At 46.1% G+C, this 18,888-nt stretch overlaps 1 protein-coding gene across 1 annotated transcript in view; it reads left to right on the forward strand.

Annotated features, from left to right (window-relative positions):
• cntnap3 (contactin associated protein family member 3) overlaps nt 1–18,888 on the forward strand; it is a gene marked incomplete at both ends in the record, with an annotated part of 430,462 nt that overhangs the window by 392,549 nt on the left and 19,025 nt on the right. The gene's annotated exons all lie outside the window — the stretch shown is intronic.

Below are 18,888 nucleotides of genomic sequence, written 5' to 3' on the forward strand. Positions count from 1 at the left end.
GAAATGTGGAGATTAAATATCCTCGTCCTGAATCATATGAAGGATCAAATTGAGGTGGATATTAGAGAGTACTTGGAACAGAATGACAATGGAGAGGTTTCCCCTCTGATACTTTGGGATGCATGTAAAGCAGTTCTGCAGGGTAAAATAATTGGATACAGTGCTCACTTAATTTTTTTTTTATGATTTACAATTAGAATTGAAACAATTGGAACGAAACCATAAAGACACAGTAGACCGGAAATCCCTAGGGGAAGCGGAAGAGAGGGTGGCCTAAGAACACCTGGAGGCGGGACACTGAGGCAGAGGTCAAGAGACGAGGAACTACCTGGGGGGAGACAGAAAGGACAGCCCAAAGCCGTGTCGTAGATGGCCTATGCTCCATTGGGAGCGATGGGCCTAAGTAAGTAAGTAAGACCGGAAAATTAGAGAACAAATAATAAAGAAAAATAATGAAATAAATGAGATATATACAGAAGATATTCAAAGAAAGTTGATATTTACAAAACAGAAATACTATGAAGGGGGAGCAAAAGCAAGTAAACTGTTGGCGTATAAATTGAGAAAACAACAGGCAAAGAATTCAATTCATAAAATTAAAGACCCTCTGACTAACCTTATGCAACACAAACTAAGTGATATACAAAACTGTTTCGAAACATTTTATAAGAATTTATATTCCCAACCCCAATTTTACAAAGCAAAGATGGAGGAGTTCTTTAAGACAATTCATCTTCCTAAAATAACCAGTGAGCAGAGTAATCAGCTCGCAACAGAAATATCAGAGGAAGAAATTAGTTCAGCCATAGCTCATCTCAAATCAAGTAAGTGACCTGATGGATTTCCTTCAGAGTGGTACAGATTAATGAAAGATTAGTTGATTCCTGTGCTGAAATCCACTTTTAATTGGGTCCTGGAGGGAAGCGGTAATCTCACTGATTCCAAAAGAGGGAAAGGATTAATCTGAATGTGGCTCATTTAGGCCGGTAAGTGTTCTCAACCAAGATTATAAGCTCTTTACGCATATACTGGCAAAGCGAATAGAGGGACTTTTACCACAAATTATCAGCCTAGATCAGACCGGTTTTGTTCGCCAAAGACAAACGCAAGACAACATCAGACGGACCCTACATGTAATTAATCGTATAAAAGAGCATAATTTAGAGGCAGTGTTGGTGGAGCTGGACGCTGAAAAAGCCTTTGACTGTGTGAATTGGTCATTTTTATACAGGGTTTTGGATACATTTGGCTTCCATAGCAGTTTTATTAAAACAATACAGGCTCTTTATGATAAACCAAGGGCAAGAATTAAGATAAATGGGACAGTGTCTAGTTCCTTTGGATTAGAACACGGGACTAGGCAGGGTTGTCCAATTAGTCCCTTATTGTTCGCAATTTTTATTGAACCCCTTAGTCAGTGGATTATACAGAATACAAATATTAAAGGGATAGATATGAAGGGGGGTGAACAAAAAATGTCCTTATTCGCGGACGATGTATTAGTGTATTCATCAAGCCCAGAACATTCGCTTAAACAGTTACTTTTGCTTTTAGAACAATATGGGTCATTCTCTGGGTATAAATGTAATGTAACGAAAACGCAAATTCTTAGTTTTAAATATAGCCCTTCAAGAAATATAAAGACGAAATTTTAATTACAATGGGAAGCAGAATCCATGAGATATTTGGGATTAAATATACCAAAAGATTTGTCAAAATTGTTCGCCATTAACTTCCTCCCCTTGAATCAAAAGATTAAAGAATAGAAAAGAATAGACTTTTAATTGTCATTGCACACAAGTATACAACGAAATTTCAGGGGAGCTCCCACAGACCGTAGTACAATATATACATACATGAAACACATAACACTGTACATATAACAGAATATTTTAAATAATAAAGTGCATGATGAGCGGTAACATACGGTTATCCTATAACCATAGTTATATGAGTATAGCGAGCGCTCTGCTCTCTAGTGGAACATATCCATATCCAGTCTAATACTGAATAAATTTCTTCACATGTACACACCCATCCGCCTGGCCACACCCCCATCCGCTCCTCTACATAAGCGGGGATGTGGCCATACTAACAGCTCCTTCCCAAGTCTTTCACCACCGAAGGCGAAGACCACGGGGTCCTCAGTGTGTCAGCGCAGAGCGCTCGCTATACTCATATAACTATGGTTATAGGATAACCGTATGTTATATATCGTATAGCTTACGCTCTGCGCTCTAGTGGAACACAGGAGCTGAGCAGAGCGGAAGCACGACAAATGTACCCGCTGAGGCCCCCCACAACCATCAGAACCGGGGAGGACCCGAGCCCCCGGATCTGACTGTGCGAAGAGGGTTTAGCAACTCAAACGCACAGGGTGAGCAGATCGTGGGACTTACCTTCCCACAGAAGAACCCACGACTACACAGGCGTGCAACCCACATGCCACTAGGGAACGAACGGGAAGAAGAAAAAAAACTTTACAATCCCTAATATCACGGGGTCAAGGTCAAGAACCCAACCCCGTGGCAAGGCCGTAGCAGCGGAGCGCGAAGACGGACACCTTACTGTAAATTGTACCTAAATTGTACCTCATCCCATTTCTGCTTTGCACTATATAGTATTGTATATTAGTACATTGCATAGTATATTGTATATTGTATGGTAACTCAGTTACTTCTATTCTGCATCGAACATTGTACATATGTCTATACTGAACACTGTGACCTCTATTTTTTACTTCTTTTTACATGCTACTTTATTTTATTTCATACTTATCTTGTCTAGCACAGTCTCTGGAGCGTAACAGTAAGAAGTATTTTGTATAAAAGTATTCTGTACTTCTGTATGACAACTATTAAAGAAACTAAACTAAAACTAGCCCCAGGAAGGGTCAGGACCCCCCGGAAAAAAGGGGGCCTGGTGAGGCCAACGACGCCGCAGCATCGAGACCCCACCAGGCGGTCACTAGTGACACCACCCCCCACATCGCCAGCGTATCGGACAGGGCCCATCCAAGACCAGGCCCTTCTCCCCTACAGCACGCCGCCCTGAAGCACTCAAAGAGGCTACACCCCCACAGCGGGACCAGGGAGCGCACCGGGGAGACAACCCCCAAAGAGGTTGATCCCTCAATCCAGGCAACAGGTCAAAAGGACTCGACCTGTGCCTGGAGCACTGCGGACTAGACAGGCGCCTAAGGGGTCTGCTGAAAACAGCACCCCGGCGGAAGGGGCGTTCGGTATGCTGTGCACCATGTCGCAGCCTCCACAAAAAAAACCCGACCCTCTAGAGGGGCCGAGGCAGAGAAGGCTGACACGAATTGCAGACGTCATGAAGGGTGCGGGGGCACACTCGCAGGCAGACAGGGTCAAGCCCGGCCTAACCCGAGAGTCGACTCCACTACCAACACACCTGGAAACCAACCACCACCGAAAAGTACACTCTCACAACTGTAAGAGGAACGCGGTTTTTCATGATGAGAGAAGACATAAGTCCTCAATTAAGTACTGGTCACAGGCCTTGCTAAGTCCACATGACAGCGACCAAACAATTTCCAGAAAAAAATTGCCTCTCTCTAAGCAAGAGCACAACCCCAGCAGAAGCTGAGGGATTTACACTGTATCCCCAAAAACGTAGTGAATCAACACACATTTTGTAAACAAAATCATATTTGAGGGGAGGGGGGGGGGGGGGCCCAGGGGCAAACCGGGGAAACCAACCCCTCACCACCTTACCCCTGATACGACGCCAAATGTGTAGAGTAAGCTTTACATCATGCACGCCAGCACAGCCGAAGACCTTTTTTGAACAGGCACAGCCCTGCTTATGTGTGAAAAAAACTTGCTACTTGTTATTGTCATCATTACCCTCAAGTAAGAATAACAAGCTGAGAGAGGGTCTCAGCCCTCGATCACATGCCACTATGCACAGCATTGTAGGGTAACCCAGCCAGTTCTGGGCTCAGCCACGTTGTCTAACGTTCCATGAACACACACAACTCCTCATCATACAACAAAACCCCAGTTAATGTTTACTCATGTAAAAAACAACGCTGTTTCTAGGTAGAGAGAAAGGCACAAGCCTTGGCCAACGCTAACCCAAGCTATACAAAGCGACCAAGACAATTCACACACAGCACATGTCGTATCTCCAAATGTAGTGAAGTAACATTATGTTTTGTAAACAAAGACATCGTTATTAACAAAAACATTCGGGAGGGGAAGGAAGGAAGAGTGGGGCAATGTCCAATGGACATCTTACCTGCACCAAGGAACGCAGGACGAAAGCCTCGCTCCGGCGAGACGCCCCCCTCCTGCAACCGGGCATGGTGCAGGCCCGACTACATATTCTGTCAAAGATGATGTTGTAGTCAGAGTGCCTGCTATTCTCACGGCTACGCCAATGGTTGTAGCACAAGCTAACAGCTAACTCTAGGCTAACCGATAGCATCTAGCTAATGTTCCAAGCCGAGCGAAGTCGGTAGCTAACGTTGTAGCTAACAGCTAACTGGCTAACAGTTAGCTCAACCCGGCTATCGCTAACCACTAGCTAACGCAGAAGCAAGCTAAGCGGCTACCACTGAAAACTGTACAACGTGAGAAAAGCAATACAGGCCAACACTTCAGACAGCCGCTGTCTTTTCCTCTTCTCATCCGAAGAAAGAAGGGAAAAGAAGGCAACACACGTCCCTCTTCAGAACGGTGTTTACCAGACACAGCGGTGCCGGCAACAAGTCCCTCGCGGACTATAGCCGACTTGAGCATGGAGATATTCTCATAATGAAACACCAAGCTCACCTCCCTCGCACCGGGTGCTTTTCATCTTTGAAAATCGGGGCCAGCACGGCGACAGTGGGTATCCGTTTGTCCAGAGACCCGGGGAATTGAACCGCAGATTCGGAATCACGGTCCCAGGAAAACAAAGCTCTTACTCGATGAGGAGCTAATGTTAACGTGGTCATCAAACCAGAACCCCCTCCACACCGCTAAGTGGCGGCGAAAAAGGATACCAGCCTGGAGCCGGCCTTTGTAAGCTGTGTAGCCGTTCCCCCCACAACCGACACACCTGGCACCCGCGTCGCAAAAACATCACCCGCCCCAGAGAGGCCATCAGCCCTCACACGGCCGGGCGCTTCCCAAGCAAAGTGTCCAACTGCAGAGCCGGAGGTAATGCCGTCGGGGATTGCTCAGCGACGCGAGCCCCTAATACGAAGCGCCGGTGGAAGTCAGAATGATCATCATCTTCTACACACTCCGGTGGAGAAGACATTATCGCTGTATTTCCTCGAAAATAGTGAGAGAGAAAACAGAGGTATAATGTCAACGCAGCTCCTTCTCTTCAACGTAGCTCCTTTCCAACTATTTTGGCACTAAACTCAAGTGGTGTATACAGACACTTGTTGGTGGTGTAAATAAGGAAGGAGCTGTTAGTATGGCCACATCCCCGCTTATGTAGAGGAGCGGATGGGGGTGTGGCCAGGTGGATGGGTGTGTACATGTGAAGACATTTATTCAGTATTAGACAGGATATGGATATGTTCCACTAGAGCGCAGAGCGTAAGCTATACGATATATAACAGTGGTTATCAAGTCCAGGTAAGTGCATGGTGCACGTGAGGGGACAGTCAATGCGAGTTTAACAGTCTGACTGCTTGGGGGAAAAAGCTGTTCATAAGTCTTGAACTCTTTGCATGTATGGACCGGTATCTCCTCCCTGAGGGAAGGAGCTGAAAGAGGTGATGTGCTGGGTGAGACTGGTCCTTGATAATACACTTGGGAGCGGTGGAGGCAGCGGGAGGTGAAGACGGAGGTGATGTTTGGTAGAGGAGTCCCGACGATCCTGCCTGACGCCTTCATCACCCTCTGTAGAGCCTCTTGCTCTGCCTTTGTGCAGCTGGAGAACCACACAGACACACCGTAGGTCAGCACACTCTCAACCGCACAATGATAAAAGTTGACAAGGAGATTTCGTGGCAGGCCAGCCTGCTTCAGCTTCCTTAGGTAGTATAGGCATTGCTGAGCTTTCCCGATCACTGAGGCGGTGTTGGTGCTCCAGGACAGGGTCTCACTCACACTGAGACCCAGGAACTTGAACTCAGTGACCCTCTCCACTACCTCGTTGTTGATGAGCAGAGGGGAGTGGTCAGGCCTTGATCTTCTGAAATCCACTATGATCTCTCTTGTTTTGTTTATGTTGAGCGCCAGGTTGTTGTTGTCACACCAGGCTGTAAGGTCTTCCACCTCCCTCCTGTAGGCAGACTCATTGTTGTTTGTTATGAGACCCACAACTGTGGTATCGTCTGCGAACTTGATGATGTAATTGGAGGGGTAGGAGGGGGAACAGTCATGTGTGAGCAGGGTGTACAGTAATGGGCTGAGTACGCAACCCTGCAGGGCGCCGGTGCTGAGAGACAGGGTGGACGAGGTGTAGTTGCCCAGCCTGACGGCTTGTGTGCGGTTTGTGAGGAAGTCCAGCACCGTTACACAGTATATTACACAGACCCAGGGTTTGGAGTTTGCTGATGAGTTTACGGGGGAGTATAGTGTTGAAGGCAGAGCTATAGTCGACAAAGAGCATTCTTACGTAGGTGTTTTTCTTCTCCAGATGTTCTAGGGCGGTATGAAGCACAATGGCTATAGCATCTTCAGTTGATCTGTTCTGCCTATAAGCAAACTGTTATTGGTCAAAGGAGGCCGGGATGATGGATGGGATGTGTTTCCTGACCAGTCTCTCTAGACACTTAGCAGGGAGGGGAGTGAGTGCCACGGGTCTGTAGTCGTTCAGGCACGTGACAACTGACTGCTTGGGTACTGGTATAATTGTGGATGTTTTGAAGCATGCTGGGACATATGATAATAGCAGGGAAAGATTAAATATATCTGTAAAAACCTCCGTCAGCTGATCCGCACTCCTTCAGTATGCGGCCCACCACTCCATCAGGTCCCGCGGCCTTCCTTGGGTTGGTATTCCGGAGGCAACACCTGACATCATGGTGGCTCAGGACGGGGACTGTGCCGCTGGGGAGGAGAGGCTGCACTACTTGGTCCCTGTTTGCTCTGTCGAACCGGGCATAGAAATGGTTCAGCTCCTCGGTTAATGTGACAGAGCTATTTATGGGTGATGTTGTCCCCTTGTAGTCAGTGATGGCTTTGATTCCCTCCCACACCCGGCAGGGGTTTGTGGAGTTGGAGAAGTGGGTCTCGATCCATTCCTTGTATTTAAGTTTTGCTGCCTTGATGCCTCTCCTTAGAGCTGACCTGGCGATGCTGTAGGCAGCTGCGTCCCCAGACCTATAGGCTGCATCTCTGGCCTGGAGGAGTGACCTGACCTCCGCGGTCAGCCACGGCTTCTGGTTAGGGAATGAAAGGACCCTTTTAGTGACAGTCACCATGTCCATACAGAAAACAATGTAATGCATGACTGTAGTGGTGTAGTTATCTAATGCCGCTCTAGGATCTACCTGCGGCCCTCTGTCCTTGAAGGTGTCCCATTCAGTCACCTCGAAGCAGTCCTGGAGCTGGGATACAGCCCCCTCAGGCAAGATTCTGACAGTCCTGGTTGTGGGTCCGACAGATTTGATTTTCTGCCTATACAAGGGGTAAAAGAAGAGCGAGATGTGATCAGACAGGTCTAGGTGAGGGTCTGGTTGTGCTCTATAAGCCTTTGCAACATTGGTGTAGACTTGGTCCAATGTTGTATCCCCCCTTGTCGCACAGGTAACATTACGATGGAATTTGGGGAGAACAGACTTGAGGTTAGCATGATTGAAGTCCCCGGCTTTTATAAAAACACTGTCTGGGTGGGTGCACAAGCATTTCTGTATGCTATCTTGAAGCAGTGCTAGTGCTAACTTACTGCTAGCATCAGGTGGAATATACACAGCACATATGTAAACAACTGTATGTTCCCTAGCTAGAAAAAACTGTCTGCATTTAAGAACCATAAATTCTAGGTTAGGGCAGCAATGTCTGGTCACAATGGTTGTATCTGTGCACCAGGAGTTATGGATAAACACACACAAGCCTCCGCCAATCTTCTTACCAGAAGCAGCTGTCCTGTCTGCTCGGTATAAGCTGCGGCCGGCTAGCGTGATAGCTGAGTCTGGTATGCTAGAGTCCATCCATGATTCTGTGAAAATCATACAGCAGCAGTCTGCTAACTTTCTCTGAGTAGTGAGTCGCAAGCTGATTTCATCCATCTTGTTCCGAATGGAGCGGGCGTTTGTTAGGAAGAGTGTCTGCAATGGTGGCTTGAATGGATTAGCCGTTAGCCTAGCATTGATGCCAGCCCGCTTGCCTCACTTCTGCTTCCGTTCGCAGCGTCTTCTTCTCCGCTTGTCTGTCGCAGCAGTAGCCTCGCTTGCCTCTGCCGGCTTGGCCAACTCGGGGGGGATGTATATCTCCGCTGGAAGTTGGCATGTTAGCCCCTTTCTTATGTTCAGAAGATCGTCCCGGCTGTAGGACAGGGCTGTTGCGTGATATCTGGTCAGAATACATGTAATTACAATAAAAACAATAACAAAACTACGGTTTCTGTGGGAGCTCAGAGCCGCTGCGTCCGTGCGCGCCGCCATCTTGGCCGAAGACATAAGGAGATGGGATCCAATACCTCTTAAAAATGAATATTTTGCCGAGATTGCTCTATCTCTTCCAGGCCCTTCCTCTAGACCTACCTGACCAAAATAGACCTAGAATTAGATACAAGAGTCTACAACTAGCAAAAAGCAGGGGAGGGGTTGCACTCCCATGTTTGAAGGACTATTATATTGCAGCCCAATTAAGACCAATGACGTGTTGGTGTAATCCAGAATATTTTGCCAGGTGGAAGGAGATTGAGATGGCGGTAACAGAAGAGTATCCAATTCAAGCTGCACTTGGGGATAAGGCTTTGTTGAATGATTTAATAGAGTTGGGAAATCCATGGATTAGTTTATGTTACGACCCCTGTGTGTCTAAGGGTAAAGGGCTGTAACATAACAGTTGGTTGACAGAAAAGATGGACCACGTTTGTAAACAACAATGATATTTATTGGTAGATGCAAAGGAAGCACATGTAGCTCAGGGGTGAGCCCAGGCCAAAACAACAAACAAACACCACTATACTCCAAATAAACACAATCTAATCTATGGTAAAAGAGATTACATTACCTAAACTACTCTTACCTAACCAAAACAGGAGAAAACAATGTCCAAAGGAAATGGCAGCTCACCCCGTCTGTGCTTCCTGAGAAAGAGAGAAAAACACATTAATTATACAGAAACAAAAGCAGAATATATACAAAAACAAACTATAACTAACAATGCTCTCTCTGTGGCCATACACACACAAGGAAATTACTACTAAGCACCAAAGGCCAATAAACGAAATGCAATACTGTCAAAGTTACAGGTTTACCAAAAACACAACAGGCCTAGCCTCATGCCAGAGAGAGAGAAAGACTGAAGTGAGAAGCCATGTTTTAACAGGTGTGGGGTGATCCATGATTGGGTGGTGTGGATTGAGTGTTGGAGTCTGGAAAGCCATCCACCAATCGGTGCTGTGTTGCAATAATGGAAGGATTGGCCTGGCAGGGACCAATGGTGAAGGGAACAACGGCTGGAGGGAGGAAACAAAATGGAGAACACACACATGGAGACACACACTGGGGAATATATACATTGGGATGTAACACCCCCATACATAAGACAAAAACATGTTTGACACCTAACACCAACTAAACATGTTTTTTTTTTCACATCCCCGAGATAACATGTACTCCAAAACAAAGAGCTATCAAAAAACTAGCAGTTGGTACAACCACACGGGTCAACAATGACAGAACGAGTTGACAGCAACAGACAACGAGTCGACAGCAACAGAGATTTAACTCCGAGATAGAGCATCCGCCAACACATTCTCAGACCCCTTCTTATGCTTTATGCTGAGGTTATAATTTTGCACTATGAGCGCCCAACGCATGAGGCGCTGATTGTGGTTGTACATCCGCGACAGAAAAACCAATGGGTTGTGGTCGGTGTATACTACCACTGGTAATACGCTCGAACCGACATACACCTCAAAATGTTGCAACGCATACAACATAGCCAAAGTCTCCTTTTCAATAGTGGAATAGTTTAGTTGATGTTTGTTAAATTTCCGGGAGAAATAACAAACCGGGTGACTGACACCATCGTGATCTTCCTGTAATAACACCCCTCCAGCTCCCACCCCGCTGGCATCCACCTCCAGCTGGAACGGCAGGGAGAAATCTGGAGCAGAGAGAACAGGGGAACTGCATAAGAGAGCTTTAACACTATCAAATGCATTTTGACAATCAGCTGTCCAAATGAATGGTTTGGACGGGCTACACAGGCTAGTGAGAGAAGTGACGACAGAAGAAAAGTTTCGGCAAAAACCACGGTAATACCCAGCCATCCCAAGGAATCTACGCAATTCCCGCCTAGTAGTAGGTACTGGAAAAGTTGTGATTGCAGATATTTTTGCATCCACCGGACGCACTTGGCCTTGTCCTACCTGCTTACCAAGATAGGTAACCGTAGCCTTGCCGAACTCACACTTGGCAAGGTTAAGGGTCAGGGAGGCTCCAGCTAAGCGGTCAAAGACAGTTTGCAAGGTTGTCATGTGGTCACGCCAGTTGGTCGAATAGACAACCAGGTCATCGAGATAGGCATTACAATTTGGAACACCAGCCAGGACTAGGGTCACCAGTCGCTGGAAAGTGGCCGGGGCATTACGCATTCCAAAAGGCATTACAGTATATTGCAAAAAATTGTCAGGAGTAACAAACGCAGAGATTTCCGAGGCACGGGGGGTCAAAGGGACCTGCCAGTAACCCTTTAACAAATCTAGTTTGCTAACATAGGTGGCAGATCCAAGGTTGTCAATACAATCTTCCATGCGGGGCAGTGGGAAGGAATCAGGCACGGTGACAGCATTTACCTTTCGGAAATCAGTACAAAATCTAGGAGTTCCATCCGATTTGGGAGCTAACAAGCAAGGTGAACTCCAGGGACTGCAACTTGGCTTGGCTAAACCATGTTTTAACAAATAGTCAACCTCCTGTTGCATCATGGCCCTCTTGGTGATGTTAACACGGTATGCATGTTGCTTGATAGGCACAGCATTGTTAACTTTAATATCATGGGCCAATACAGAAGTACAGGAGGGAACATCACCAAACAGAGCCATGTAGGCCTGAATCAAATTTGTGATGTCCTCTCGCTACTCCTCAGGTAAGTGTGCTAAGTGAGTGGGCAGGTTCAATAACATCTCAGTGTTGGACAATCTAGCACCCTGATGGGCTGCATTGCGCAACTCTAAGCCATCTACATCCTCACCACTAACGTCAGGAGAGTCCGGAACTATTGGAGTTGAGGCAACAGCAGAGACGGCCAGTCCGGCTGTCTGGTCTGAGGTCTTCACCTGCACACTATCTCTGGAAAAATATGGTTTAAGCATGTTGATGTGGCAAACACGAGAGTGACGTTAACGATCAGGGGTGCGAACCACATAGTCTGTATCACTTATCTTCTTGTCTATTGCATACGGTCCGGAAAAACGAGCGGAAAGAGCAGAACCAAGGATAGGTAACAGGACTAGAACCTTATCACCTGGCTGGAAAGATCGAGAAACAGCTTTCTCGTCATAGTGCCGTTTCATAGTTCTCTGGGAAGAAGAGAGCGCTTCTTTTGCGAGAGAGCACGCCTGATGCAGTCGCTCTCGAAACTGGCTAACAAAATCTAGAACATTAGTGGGTGTGCTGGCACCCTTTGACATGAACCGTTCTTTAAGAACTTTCAGAGGCCCTCTAACAGTGTGCCCGAAAACGAGCTCAGCAGGACTGAAACCAAGAGACTCCTGTATGGTCTCTCGCGCCGCAAATAGAACAAGGGGGACACCCTCATCCCAATCTTTCTCTGTGTCTAAGCAATATTTACGCAACATGGACTTTAATGTCTGATGCCAACGTTCTAGAGCCCCCTGAGTTTCAGGGTGGTAGGCACTGGACACTATATGTCGGATACCCAGGGACTGTAACACTTGCTCAAATAACCTAGACAGGAAGTTGGTGCCTTGGTCCGTTTGTACTACCTTAGGCAGTCCAAACGTGGAGAAGAACTTCGTCAAAGCCTTAATTATTACAGGCGCTGTAATTCTGCGAAGAGGGATAGCCTCAGGGAAACGGGTGGCGGTACACATTATTGTCAACAAAAACTGATTGCCGGCTTTGGTCTTTGGCAACGGACCAACACAGTCAACTATGACATGTTCAAATGGTTCACCGACCGCTGGTATAGGACAGAGGGGAGCAGGTGGAATTACCTGGTTTGGCTTTCTGGTGATCTGACAAGTACTACAGGTACGACAGTACTGTGCTACATCGGACTTCAAACCGGGCCAAAAGAAATGTTGAAGTATTCTGTTGTATGTTTTAGTGACTCCCAAGTGTCCAGACCAAGGGTGGTCATGGGCCAAGAACAGTACATGCTGACGATAAACTGCAGGGACAACAATCTGATAAACAGTGCTCCAGTCTGGTACCTGATCTGGTAGCCCTATCTCCGATTGTGCATGCTCTGCCAGTCTAGTACCATGGGACCTCCATGTACGCATCAAAACTCCTTCATCCACAAAATAAGAATGCAACTCTCTCCTCTGTTCTGTTTCAAGAGAAGAGAAACATTTTGCAAGAAAAGGGTCAGCCTTCTGGGCAGTAATTAGCATTTCACGAGTAACGGGTAACTTCAAAGCGTCGGAACTAGTTACAGTTGTCTGTGGGGGTACCTTACTATGAGTCGGTGGTTTGTCAGCGGTATCAGAAGTTGGAGCCAGCAACTCCTCCCTGACAAAGGCTGAAGCAAAAACAGAGTCAGACAAATTAATTTCATCACCTCTCTTTTTCAATTGAGCCCGAGTGACAACACTTGCAGAAAAAACTTCAGGGAAGTTCTGTGACAAGTCATCAGGCAGAGAATCTGTGTCTGGGTGATCCAACACTTCCAGCACAGCGTTCACCTGTCCTCCAGCTAAATCATTTCCCATGATAAAGGAAATGCCTTTAACTGGCAAGGAAGGTCTCACCCCTATTTTAAAGAAACCAGTGACCAAATCAGATTGTACATGAATACAGTGTAACAGGGCTGGCACGAAACCCATCTCAATACCTTGAACTAGGACACTAGAACCACAGGAAGATTTCTCAGACAGAGGTAGTACATCAGAGAGGATAAAGGATTGTGAGGCTCCAGTATCTCGTAAGATCTGAACTGTACACTGATCTTCTGGATCCCCTGTCAAGGAAACTAAACCCTTGGAAGTAAATGGCCTGAAACAAGGATCGAGAACATCCTGATCATTGTGCATCTGTTGATCGGAATCAGGTGCCATTTTAATCAGACCAACCCCTTTGGGTTGTCTAAAGTTCTGAGAGGACGGTTGCTGCTTACGTTTCAATGTTAAACAGTCAGAAATAACATGACCAGATTTATGACAGTAGTAACATGTCCGCTCCTCTTTTGAGCGTGGAGGTGACATTTTTGGTCGGGGGTGTGTGAATTCTGAATGGTTGGGGACAGAATGTTTCTGAGAGAAATCATGGGGGAGAAACGAGTCACGCCTATCTACAAACACAGTTTTATGGGTTAGCGCAAACTCATCAGCTAATACAGCAGCTTGCTGCAGAGTGGACACTTTCTGCTCACTCAGGTAAATTACAATACGCTCTGGCAAACGATTCTTAAACTCTTCTAATAGAATGAGTTCTCTGAGAGAGTTAAGATCTGAGGCCTTGCTTGCTGCACACCATTTATCAAAGAGAGTTCCCTTCTCTCTAGCAAACTCTACAAAGGTCTGGTTGACAGCTCTCTTGTGACTGCGAAACCTCTGCCTATAAGCTTCGGGCACAAGCTCATATGCACGAAGGATGGCAGCCTTCACAGTATCATACAATAGACTATCTTCTAGGGAAAGTGTTGAACAAACCTCTTGAGCTTTACCAGTCAATTTGCATTGAAGCAACAAAGGCCAGACCTCTCTTGGCCAGCGCAATGAAGCAGCAATACGCTCAAACACATTAAAATAAGTATCAACTTCTGTCTCTCGGAACGGAGGCACCAAAGCAATGTGTTTACTTATATCAAAAGTGTGTGATGAATAAGCTGTGGAGGAGGACATACCCGGGCCTTGTGGAGGAGTCGGTGTAGCAGAGTTGGATTCACTCCTTAGGACTTCCAGCTCCAACCTCCGCAGTCTGAGCTCTTTTTCCACGTCATGCTCAAGCTCCAACCTACGAATGTTAACAGCCCTTTCATTTTCTGCCTCAAGCTCCATTCTACGAAGCCGATACGCCGCCTCACGTGCTTGTGCCTTCTCCTGAGCCTCCATCTGGAGATGTGCTATTCTAACCTTGACCTGGGCCCCTTCTCGAGACCCAGTTGACACAGGAGAGGTCAAGTGAAAATGTGGCAATGTGACTTTCACACCTGCCTTCTCTGCACTTTCACCATGAGCTTGCTCCTCAGATACAGAGGGCTGTGCTTCAGTAGGTTCACCAGGAGAACTTGCATGTTCATCAGAGACCGCAGGTAAAACAAGCGTCCCCTGCTCCAACAGCTTATCTACCACAAGACACCTGATATCCTGCTTAAGATGCTTTTGTTGAACCGAGAGTTTAAAATGTGTGGCAATCTCCACTAAGTCTGCCTTGCGGCAGCTATCTAGCGCTTCCCAAGTAGGATTGCTCAAGAATCTCCCCAGATCAAAAGTACTAACTGCCATTCTTTTTTTTTTACACAAATGCCATTTTTACACACAAATCAATTAATTACTATACAAGTGTAAACAAACACAGTTCACCAAATCCATCAACCAACAATTTAACACGGGTTACAAGATCCAGGCAGAGCCCCCATTTATGTTACGACCCCTGTGTGTCTAAGGGTAAAGGGCTGTAACATAACAGTTGGTTGACAGAAAAGATGGACCACGTTTGTAAACAACAATGATATTTATTGGTAGATGCAAAGGAAGCACATGTAGCTCAGGGGTGAGCCCAGGCCAAAACAACAAACAAACACCACTATACTCCAAATAAACACAATCTAATCTATGGTAAAAGAGATTACATTACCTAAACTACTCTTACCTAACCAAAACAGGAGAAAACAATGTCCAAAGGAAATGGCAGCTCACCCCATCTGTGCTTCCTGAGAAAGAGAGAAAAACACATTAATTATACAGAAACAAAAGCAGAATATATACAAAAACAAACTATAACTAACAATGCTCTCTCTGTGGCCATACACACACAAGGAAATTACTACTAAGCACCAAAGGCCAATAAACGAAATGCAATACTGTCAAAGTTACAGGTTTACCAAAAACACAACAGGCCTAGCCTCATGCCAGAGAGAGAGAAAGACTGAAGTGAGAAGCCATGTTTTAACAGGTGTGGGGTGATCCATGATTGGGTGGTGTGGATTGAGTGTTGGAGTCTGGAAAGCCATCCACCAATCGGTGCTGTGTTGCAATAATGGAAGGATTGGCCTGGCAGGGACCAATGGTGAAGGGAACAACGGCTGGAGGGAGGAAACAAAATGGAGAACACACACACATGGAGACACACACTGGGGAATATATACATTGGGATGTAACAGTTTACCACTTAAGCTGTGGAGTAAGGTAACAGCCCAATTTATTTTTGAAGAAGCCATACAAGTTTTGGGATGGTGTGCGTATGACCCAGATTTTGTACCCAAAAGAATGGACGTAAGGTTTAAGGGTTCGGCAATAGGCGGCCCGCGGGCCGAAATTGGCCCGCCAGCAATAATTTCTGGCCCGTCAGTTTATTGTGAGAATATGATATTTCTTTTACGCGCGGGAAATATTGTGTCTTTGAGAAGCTGTATCTATCTATTCATCATATCTATGTCTGTCACTATAGCCAATTGAAATGCTAGAAATGGTCACGTGGACTGGGAGAACCAATGGAAAATTCTTATAGTTTGTGTATTATTTTCCCTAACGCACTTTCACTTCCGTGTTCGGGTACCGGGCCCTGTGTAGTCTTTTACCAGCAAACATGTGTAAAAAAAAAAAAAAAAAAAAAATCTTTGGATAGCTTCTTTGCAAAGGGGAAATACCAACTGAGGAGCCAGAAGAGGAGCCTACGACCTCCAAGACACATAAAGCTTCTTTTACTAAACAGGAGTCATACTTAAAATACGGGTTTATCACAACAGGTGACTCTTGCGACGTCCTCTCTGCATAATATGTGGCGACAAGATAGCAAATGAGGCAATTATGACTGTTAAGTTGCAAATAAGACAACCGTTATCTTTCATTCATGTTTATTTCACGCTCCATAGCGTAGTGGCCACAGCCTTCCTCCAGTCCAAAACCAGTGACGCGCAACAACAGCGCCCATTCACTTTTATCCAGATTACCGTAATGGCCGCAGTAGAAGTGAACTTAACAATCTCACTCTCTTTTTTTAAACAAATAATACAAGATCAGATCTCACTCTCTTTTTTTTAACAAATAATACACTGCAAGGATATTTCAAGAAAACAAAATACACCCAAATCTCATTTTTTTTTAACAAATAATAGACTGCAAGGATATTTCAAGAAAACAAAAAAAATAAACTCAGTCATCATAACCAGTTATTCAGTAATCTAGCTTCCACTGTCCATTCTTCAGTGCTTTAAGCAGCACAAGGGAAGATGCTCCCTTTTTGGTCAGACAGTTTGCCAGCTGGTCCTTCGTAGTAGACCACATATTCCGTTGGATCCTTTTGTCCTGGATAAGTTCTTTGATTCCACTTATTTCCAGTCTCAGTCGTTTCTCAGTCACTGACTTGGTGGACTTGATAGCCTCCACAAGGGAGAAGTTGTCTGTAACACACATCACAGGTAGGGTGCGCTGTTTGACCATACCTGTAGTAAGTTCAGAGTAGAGAGAGGACAAAAATATGGCATTATCAATACCATCAGCCAGGGCTAGTGTCTCTCCTGCCAGCGTGCTCCGAACCACTCTTCTGATCCTTTTTGATTTCCAGCAGATTGGAGAGAATCGTCCTTTCTCAAGTTCAAGTTCTTTAATAGTTGTCATACAGAAGTACAGAATACTTTCATACAAAATGCTTCTTACTGTTACGCTCCAGAGACTGTGCTAGACAAGATAGTATCAAATAACATAATAACATAATATAGCATGAATTTAGAACATAATATAGCATGAATTTAGAAGAAGAAAATGAGGTCACAGTGTTCGGTATAGACATATGTACAATGTTCTGAGTTACCATATAATATACAATACACAATACTATGCAGTGTACTAATGTACAGTACTATCTAGTGCAAAGCAGAAATGGGATGAGGTACAATTTTAGGTACAATTTACAGTAAGGTGTACGAGTTGTAGTGCAATCCTTCATCCATAAATATAAAGTGTGGGGAGTGGGTGCTACAGTGTGTTTGTTTAAAGTGGGTGTGTGCTATAAAGTGTGTGGAGTGGGTGCTACAGTGTGTTTGTTTAAAGTGAGTGTGTGCGTGTGGATGTGTGTGCTATGTGTGTTTGGTGGTTGTTGTTGTGTAGTGTTCATTCATTGTTCGTTTAGCAGCCTGATGGCCTGGGGATAGAAGCTACTTCTGAGTCTTTCTGTGCTCGCCTTGAGACTCCTGTATCGCTTGCCTGACGGCAGCAGTTCAAAGAGGCAGTTGTTCGGGTGGCTCGAGTCCTTAATAATTCTCTTAGCCTTCCCCTTGCAACGCTTGTAGTAAATGTTCTGGAGGGTGGGGAGCCCCCCTCCAATTGTGCGTTCGGCTGAACGTGTCACTCTTTGTAGTCTGCTTTGGTCTTTTGCAGTGCTATTCCCAAACCAGGAGGTGATGTTGCCGGTCAAGATGCTCTCTATTGTACATGAGTAGAAGTTCTTAAGGATCTTCTGGCTGACTTGGAACTTCCTTAGGCGCCTGAGGAAGTAGAGGCGTTGTCGTGCCTTCTTCACCACACTGTTAATGTGTGTGGTCCATGTCAAGTCCTCGGATATGTAGGCTCCGAGGTACTTGAAGCTGTTGACTCTCTCAACCGGTGCCCCGTCGATGCTGAGGGGGCTGTAGTCCTTGACCCCCGACCTCCTGAAGTCCACAATCATCTCCTTTGTTTTGCTGACGTTCAGGGAGAGGCTGTTTTCCTGGCACCATCCCGCCAGGACCTTGACCTCTTCCAGGTAGGCCCTCTCGTCGTTGGCAGAGATCAGGCCCACCACCACTGTGTCGTCAGCAAATTTGACGATTGTATTGCTACTCCGCTGAGCCACACAGTCGTGTGTGTACAGGGAGTAGAGGAGGGGACTCAGAACACAGCCCTGGGGGGCCCCTATGTTGAGGGTGATGGATGAGGAGGTGCAGTTGCCTGCTCTCACCACCTGGGGTCTGCCAGTCAGGAAGTCCAAGACCCACTGGCAGAGGTCATAGCCCAAGCCCAGGTCCCTGAGCTTGGCTATGAGTATGGAGGGGACTATGGTATTGAATGCCGAGCTGTAGTCGATGAATAGCATTCTCACATAGTTCCCCTGCCTCTTGTCCAGGTGTGATGCTGCTGTGTGCAGCACATGGGATATGGCGTCCTCCGTGGACCTGTTGGGGCGGTATGCAAATTGCAGGGGGTCCATGTTGATGGGGAGGGAGGAGCAGATGTAGCCCTTTACTAGCTTCTCGAAGCACTTCATGGCTATGGAGGTGAGAGCTACAGGGCGGTAGTCGTTGAGGCAAGCAGGCTTGGATTTTTTGGGTACAGGGATAATAGTGGACTTCTTCAGGCAGGTGGGGATGACAGCCTGTTCTAAGGACAGGTTAAATATGTCAGTGAATACTGGGGCCA

The sequence above is a fragment of the Notolepis coatsorum genome (assembly GCF_963971535.1).
Source record: "Notolepis coatsorum genome assembly, chromosome: 4".
In the NCBI taxonomy this organism is placed as follows: Eukaryota; Metazoa; Chordata; class Actinopteri; order Aulopiformes; family Paralepididae; genus Notolepis; species Notolepis coatsorum.